The sequence below is a fragment of the Cryptomeria japonica genome, chromosome 11 (genome assembly GCF_030272615.1).
Source record: "Cryptomeria japonica chromosome 11, Sugi_1.0, whole genome shotgun sequence".
Lineage (NCBI taxonomy): Eukaryota > Viridiplantae > Streptophyta > Pinopsida > Cupressales > Cupressaceae > Cryptomeria > Cryptomeria japonica.
The window spans coordinates 85,158,820-85,167,784 of NC_081415.1; positions in this window are offsets into that span (position 1 = coordinate 85,158,820).

Consider the following 8,965-nt stretch of genomic DNA (forward strand, 5'->3'; position numbering starts at 1 on the left):
ATTAACCAACCTATCACATTTTTCAAATTTGTTCTTCATAGATACAACAAGATTTCTTCATTTTTCTTTTGGTCTTCAATCTCTTTAGACATCCTCATGGTTATATCTTGCATTTCACTTCTCATGACCATGTTTTCCTGACTCAATTTCTGGAACTATTCTTTAAGTGCATCTTTCTCTTAATCGTCCTAATTTTGCAAAAGTTCCTTCCTTCTAGCTTGAACAGATGACAACCTCTCTTGTTGGACAAGAATGAATTCCTTAGAAGAATTCAATTCATCTTGTAGTTTTTAATTCTTCAACCTTTCACCATCATAATCTTCAAGTGCCATCTCAAGTTGCTTCTCCAAGCCCATATCAATGGATTCGGGATTCGGGATCTCCCTCAAGCTGTTAAACTTCCTCCTAAGCACAAGGCTTTGATACCAATTCTTGAAATCCAATAATACTATGAGGGGGGGTGAATCAATGTTATAACAGAATGATTAATTTTAGCCTTATTAAAACATGCATACATGAACTGGTATACCGGTACATACAAAATTGAAAGAAGTAAAGAAAACGATAAGCCAATCACATAAATGAGAGCAATAATACATAGAATTATACATGGAAAACCACAAAGAGGAAAAACCACAGTGGGATTTATGACCCACAATATTAATCCATGGGCCATATAAAGAGATATTACAAAATATAAGGGGCCTGCACTAGGAAGGCTTACAGCCTAGAGCACACTTCTCAATCACAAAAGGAGCCTCATTGACTACATATAAATCCATACTTCAATCTAAAGAAGTGAGTCAACTTCTAGGATAGCATCTTCTATGCCAGAATACAGTTTTGGTTAAGCTCTATCTGTTCCAGTCTGAAACCCTAAATCCTTTACCAAAATAACCCTTACATAAATATCCTTACATACATGATCTCTCTAATATATTTTGCATCATCTCACATCCACATATTCCATTAATATAATCCATATTTAAAATGATCTAATCCAGTTGACCTATATACCCTATACAATTTATCATGCCTTATGTCGGCTTACAAAGATATTTATAATATCAAATTACATGTCAGCTAGATAACATAAATACATGAATACCAAAATCAATTGCCGATGTCGGAACCAAGAGATGTTGGCCTCCAATACCGCTAACCATATTCTAAACCATGTCAGCCTGCATTGTCAGTAACCAAATAAATCCTTCTATCTTGTCGATGTCAGTGTAGTGTTTGTGAAGTGTCTGTCGGTACACAACTAAACCAAAACATGAAGCCAAAACAAGATACCATGTTGCCATGAATGAAAACATAGTGAAACTAGCTAATTGACTATCAATTGCCAACAATCATAACCCTTATCAGCCATCTATCCAACACTCAAAAGATTATGCTTGAAACCTTCAACATACAATACATCATCAGTGTTATGCTTTCCATCAAAAGAAATAGAACCTCTCCTATGGATTACATAGGCTTTGCCATCTCCAAATATAACTATTCCACTATCATACCTTTCCATTCTTATAAATTTGCTTTTATCATCAGTCATATAATTTGAAAAACTGGTGTCAATCACCCATTTACCTTTTTCTTCTATCTTAGCAGCCAAATCTTTCTCCTTAACAGAGCAGCTAGTCAAATTAATAGACATATGTCTATCTTATTTAATGGTAATAAAAACTTCTTCTGATTCTTCATCTGTAACACCTTCATCTACATCATACTAACAGTTCTTATAGTTCCTTAACTTCTGGTTAGACTTATAAGGCTTATCATACTTTTCATGCTTCTCATGTCTATCATTTCTATCAAACTTGACAAACTTATCATGTCTATCATACTTACCCATTCTCTCAAGACATCTAGAAGCAAAATGTCCTATCTTATTACAAGAAAAAAATTCAAGGGTAACTTTCCATCATACTTATCAGCACCTTTAGGCAATCTCTGAGCAATCAATGCTTCAAGCTCCTCAAGCTCTTTTTCTTGCTTTGCTATCTCTCTCCTTTCTCTTTCATATCGGGATATCCCGCACTCATCAGGATCATATTTCTACTTACCAAACATAAATGTTGATGCTTTGAATATTGTCTTAGACTTTCTATGTAAGTCTCCAAATTCACTCAGTTCAAATGCAGCAAGTTTTCCATAAAATACACCTCTTGTCACCATAGTTCACTCTGGATGTCATCAATAGCGAGAACCTTATGTTTATAAGTAGGAGGCAAAGATCTTAGTACCTTCGCAACAATCTCAACTTCTTCAATCTTTCCACGGATAGATTTGATACAAAGGACAAGATCATTCACCTTAGCCATGTATGAATGTATGTTATCATCATCTCCCATCGTCAATGTCTCATACTTTCCTTTTAAACTCTGCAACTTAGAAACTTTTACTTGATTATCACCTTCAAACAGGATCTCAAGCTTCACTGAGATCTCATGTGTGGTCTGAAGTTCCATAACATTTGTCATTTAAGAATCAATTAGGGCACTGAGTAATGCTTCCTTCACTCTGATGCTATAGTTAGCCTCCTTAACCTCATCAGGAGTGGATGGTCCATTATGAGGAACAACATAGGACTTCTTAGTAATCTTCCAATAATCTTCTCCAAGAAATTTCCAATGCACCTCCATCCATTTCTTCCATATAGTGTAGTTGGTTCCATCAAACCTCGGATTGTGATTTTTGAAAAGAATATCTTGAGCTACCATCCTAGATCTCCTCAAGCTATTAAGATTCTATTGGAGGACTTAGATCTGATACCAATTGTTAGCAATAATCAATAAGGAAGACTGAGAGAGGGGGTTGATTCAGTCTTCCCTAGATCTCAATAAATTGAAATTCTAAAACATAAATTGATAAACCATAGCAATAACATATAAGCAAATTAACAGTACATCACACAACACCAAGACTGTGATGTGGAAAACCCGGTCAAGGGAAAAACCACTGTGAGAACCTACCCACAATAAGATGATACTCTGCAATAGTATGTGAAAATATTACAATGGGGAATGCATATACATTTGGGCACACTGCCTAGACCTCACTGCTCAAAAGATATATGCTCAAAAGGCTACAACCCTTAAGGAAGTCTCACTGACTTACACTATGATTTAGACTACAATCCAGAAGGAATAAACTGCAATAGTATCATTTACAAATTTCTAATGACAGTTCAGGTTAAGCATAGTTGTCTGATCTGCAACACCAAACTCACCATAATACTTCACTAAATGATATGTCCTTGTTCACACATTTACCTCTCTCTAATAATGTAGACACAATAGCCACACCTAAATTACATAAGTATATCACCTATATATACAAATCATTAACCTTGATAACAAGATTGGATAAACCCTCAACCTTCAACTCATTATTACAAAAATTACATTACACAATACAAATATTGACCACTGAACCAATATTATGATTTACATTACATAGAATGGACCTAATTCAAATTCCCATATGATTACATCCACTAGAAATGCCATCAAGATCAACTGCAACATGCTACACAACCAAAAATACTACATAACACACAAATTATCACCGGTTCATAGAAATCACCAAAAAATCGCACAACGATCAATGCAGATCACCAAAAAAATAGGACATGACTAGGTAACACCATCAATCACATTAGAATCATCCAAAACAGTTGCACCAACACCTCTTTTTAAATCTTCATCAGTCAACATCTCAAAGCTCAAAAACACAACCAATCAAGAACTATCACGAGGAAAGATAACTTGCAAAGCACCAAATAATGAACCATATGAAACAAAGATACACAAGATCATCCCAAACAATAATCCAAAATATCAGCACAAGATCTGATCACACAGAAATATACCGAAGGCAATACTGGATTCTGCAAAACAATGATCAACAAAACCAAACTACAAAACCGGACCAAAAACCTTTTCCAAACTCATTGAAATAACTCATAGGAATATGTTGACATCAATGACAATAACATACCCTAGCATCATAAATGAACAACCAAATCAAACAATCTTCCTAATAATCCAACACAAGTTAGCATATAATTGTCACTGATAGGAACAAATTTATCTACTAAACACAAAAAAAAAAAAACACATGTACCTGAGGTATCTCTTCTTCTTCTTCTTCTTTAGGTATAGTGGGTGCAGTCAACAAGGATGTGTAGCCAACAATTTTCTATACATAAAGATGATAAGTGTGTGAAACTATCAATCTATGTAGACATTTATAATCATTATAAGTTAATTAAACTCTTAATTCAATCATGTTTGCATTCAATTACCTTTCCCTTTTCTCAAACTGCACTACTAGAGGTCAAATAGTGCGGCAACACACTTGCACTACTTGTGTCCTACAAGAGTAAAATAAGATAAACATGCAAGTTACCATATAATTTAATTAATGACAATTTAAATGACAAGAATTTATGTACAATAAAAAATGTAAATGACTAGGTGCAATAATATATGTACCATATAGTTGTCAAGGCCAAATTAAATGGTCATCGACGTGTCATCATGGACCTTTGTTAACTCCTCCTCAATAATCAACTGTTAAATAGACCATGTATATAAACATTATTACTTAATACTATCTCTTATAAATATTCATTTAAAATAAAATGCACTATGAAATTAGAATTCTTACCACTACATCATCAACATATGACGAAGTTACCTCCTCACCTATAGCATTTGAGGACTCTCTAGGGTATTGTCCAGTCCCTATCATCACATCTTGTGCATCAAGTATATCATACACCTCATAATAAACAATATATGTGGGAGAATCAACAAGCTCTCCAATAAGACCTAAGCATGGTTGTCCACACATAACACAAATATGTGGATCCAAAGAGGACATGTCAGCACCATCGGATCAACCACTAGCATCACTAAACGGATGAGCTAGTGCCCCAGCCTAAGAAATCAAAAGGCTACTCAAACAATGAATAATTGAAATAGTTTGTGATGCTACCTTGGCAATGATATTTGGATGTTGTATTAGAGATAGGGGATCAACGAGAGGAGGGGGGACATATGGACCCTGTAATACTCAAATTTCCCTAGGTCTATCTTGAGGCACACCTAAATCCACACCCTGGAAAGGCTTGATGTCAAAGTAGTTGACATGCTTGCCCAAAATAAACTCAGCATACAATTTTTTAATGACATAAAATGGGACATCATGATTATTGTTGGGTGGTCTATCAAAAACCATCCACCAATGATCCCAAAAGTTATTTACAATATCATTGTTTGTACACCATTTGATGGAAATTTTACTTTTTTTTACATCTATGGGTTGTCTAGTGCAGGGATTGACAAACAATATGGCAATATCAGCTTTCAAAATCAAATGCTCCTTGACTTAATCATAGGTCAATCCATTCACATATCTAGTCCTCACGGAATCTCACCACAAAAGAGTGACAATGTTCTTCGTGGTCACGATATCTACATTGTTTATAATGACATTCAGAGCATATAACATTGGGATTGGATGAGGGATTCTACTATAGATATTTGGAATGCCCCTCAATTGGTTCAAATTTTGACCAATTAAATCTTGAATTGATGGGGGGTTCTATAACAGAGGGTTTGCTAATAGAGGCTTTAGTGGTTGTGGCGGTTGTGGTTGTTCAGGATTATCATTGTTATCCCCCATTTAACTTGACGGAATTAAAAAATTTGAATTTAATCAACAAATAAGAAAGAACAATGTATTTCAAATGAAAAAACCTAGTTTCTATAAAAACTAAAAACTAAAATAAAAAATATGAAAAATTTGACAAAAAACAACAAAAGTGGAATCAAGTCTTACCCTAGATGACAAATTCACAAAAATTTGGCCCCCAAATTGGATATCTGTTCAAGTCCAATATCGGATTTCTATCTTTCGAGCAACCCATGGGTGAAAAAGGACCCACAGGCTATCAAAGTGGGTATAAAAAAACCCACAGGAATCAGATATATGATTCTTAAAAATTAATATATAATTTATTATATATTATTCATATATAATCTATTATATATTATATAATATATAATCTATTATATAATATATAATATATAATATAATATATGTATTTTCAATATAATATTTTATTAATATCGAGTATCCAATTTGGTTGGGTTTTTTCCATGGCTAGATGTACTGACATCCAAGCCAAACAAAAGGTCAACATGGATTTTTCATTTTTTTAAGGAGTGGAGAAGGCAATTTTTTTCCCATCACCACTTTTTGGCCTCTCATGATCCTGCACATACCCCTCAGTTTGATTATTCAATAAGATTAATAAAAGAAACCCACACTAGATGCTTTCAGCAACAAACTCCCCATATAAAAATATAGGTTTATTTTAACAAAGCCTCAAATTTTCCTAGATCTTTATCATGCAATGCTCCTAAAGCACGTACAATTTTTAAAGAATCAACATAGGAAGAAAGAAAGAAGAATGCAAATATTAGGAGAGAAACATGCATGTTTCTTGAAACAAATGTTTACATCTACCTCCATGGTGGTGATAATCTCCACACAAATTTGCCTGCAAATATAGAGAAGAACTCACTTGCAAAAGAAAAACTGAAATAAAAAGAAAAGCATGCCTTTGCATAATATACAAATGAATTTGCACTCATACTAGGCTGAGCTCTAATACCATGTAAAACTGTTTGCTAAACCTGTGAAAACTAGTAACAGTGATAGAGCTGCAAATTACATAATTGCATAAATTGAGAAGAAGTAAAAAGATTGTGAATAAAAGGTTTGATTGACTTAGGAATGAGTACAATATATAATGCAGAGATAAGCCCTCTAAAATAGCAACACCCAACTAGAAAATAGGCTTCCAGCTTTATGCAAGATTGGAAAATTCCATGCAAGATTGCATAACTAAGCAATTATAATCCTATCTCTTAACAACTAGCAAATTTAATTAAAGAAATATTCTAGGTAGAATATTCTACACTAACAAAAGTGCAGTGGTAATGGCCATTTGAGGTGCATGCAATTTTGTTTCTCCATTGCCTAGAGAAATGCACAACCATTTCTTTTTTATTTTTATACTTAAACAAGGACACCTTTGAAGTCTTTGAAGCTTAAAATTTTACATTTATAATTTGTTTTAAGATTCATCATTAAACAATAGGAGCTTTGGTAACATGGTGCGTATGCTTGAGTATGTGGTGACTAAAGGTAATAAGGTATTGGAGATGTTGGAAAAAGCAACACTCCTTTTTGCAGAGGTTCTTGCCTGATCAGTAGAAAATATTTCAAGAGATTTTCAAAAAAATTGGGATATAATTAATTTTTTTTTTAGATTTGGGCTTCTATGAGAGACCTTAAGCCTAAAGAAGTTTAGTCCTATGACACTAAACCAGAATTTTTTTTTCTTTTTTTCTTTTTTAACATTGTTAAATTTCCCTTCCAATTCAATGAGGTTAATAAAAGAGGTCCAAAGGAAGTGCATAGATGTAGTAGAGATCGTTAGTGAGAACATGAAGGAAGGTCAAGCTGTTGTGAAAATTGATAACTAGATTAAATTCAAGCATGCAGTGAAAGAAAAATTCACCTCTCTAACATAGCTAAAATATTGTTAGAATTTATACATTTGTCTCCAACACACATTTAAAGAACATAAATATCATCATCAAGTTTCTAAATGATTGGAACTACTATCATAAATTTAGATGACCATCTAACATCTATACTTACATTCTCATGTTTGTAAATATATTTCTTGTAGAGGCTACTAATTCATATATGCTCTCTAGCATAGTTTGTGCTGAATACTAAGAGGGGGGGTGAATTAGTATACCAAAGAATAATGAACTTAAAAACTTAAACAGTTTAGCAGTAAGCTGATATAACAGACTTACTAACAAACCAGCTAACACAAATGCAAACCAGACAACAAAAAAGGCATTCACCCGCAGAAGCACAATCATCATAACACAAGAGATTTTGACGTGGAAACCCAAATGGGAAAACCACAGTGAGATGAAACTCACAAGTAACTATCTGCAAAATAGTAACCAGACCGGTTAAGGTCATACAATGTTCTTCACTAGAGCAGATCCTATTAGGAATCTCAATCTCTGTTAGGAGATAAGTCTGATTAAAGACTACCTTGTGAGAGGATTTCAGATCCACAGATGTGAACCACCTTGTTAGAGGATTTACAAAGGCTTTTCTGGGCCTACCCGATTAAGGGTTTCAGACTTGTCAAAGATGTGAGTAATCAACAAGTGAATGATCTAGCAAATAGCATAGTCTGCTTGGTTAGATCCATGATAGTTCATTGCTAATGCATTTCAGCATTACTTCAGTCTTTAGTCAATCCACACTCTGTTACAATACATAGACTCAATCTTCTCTTCTAAGATCGCACATACAAAAACTCATCAACCACCAAAAACCCTAACAACTACATCTACTAAAACCCTAGACATGATGTCCTTAAAAAGGAATCTGATTTCATGTTGGTCCAATAGGATTATATTGCAAGTTCCTAGGTTCATTGCATCTAGACACATTTGATAACATGACACAAAATCACTGTCAAGTGTCAGTGGATGGTAACTCATCACAAAAATACCAGTTGGTAACTCATCACAGAGTATTACCGATTCATACAACTTTACTGATTATCGGTTGGTAACTCATCACAGAGTAATATCGGTTCAAACATTAAACCGATTATCGATTGTCAAAAATGAAGACTGGGAAAATGATAATTGCTGCTTTAGTTTCTTCACTCCGCTTGAGATCCTCAAACTACTTGAGGTCTTCATACCACTTGAGATCGATAAGCACTTTTTGCAAAACATCGATAGCCTAAAGACTATAATACATAATATCGGTTTGGAAAAAATATCAGTTGAGCATAACTCATACATAAAAAGTAATCTCAAAGCAAGTGTGTGTCCACAAT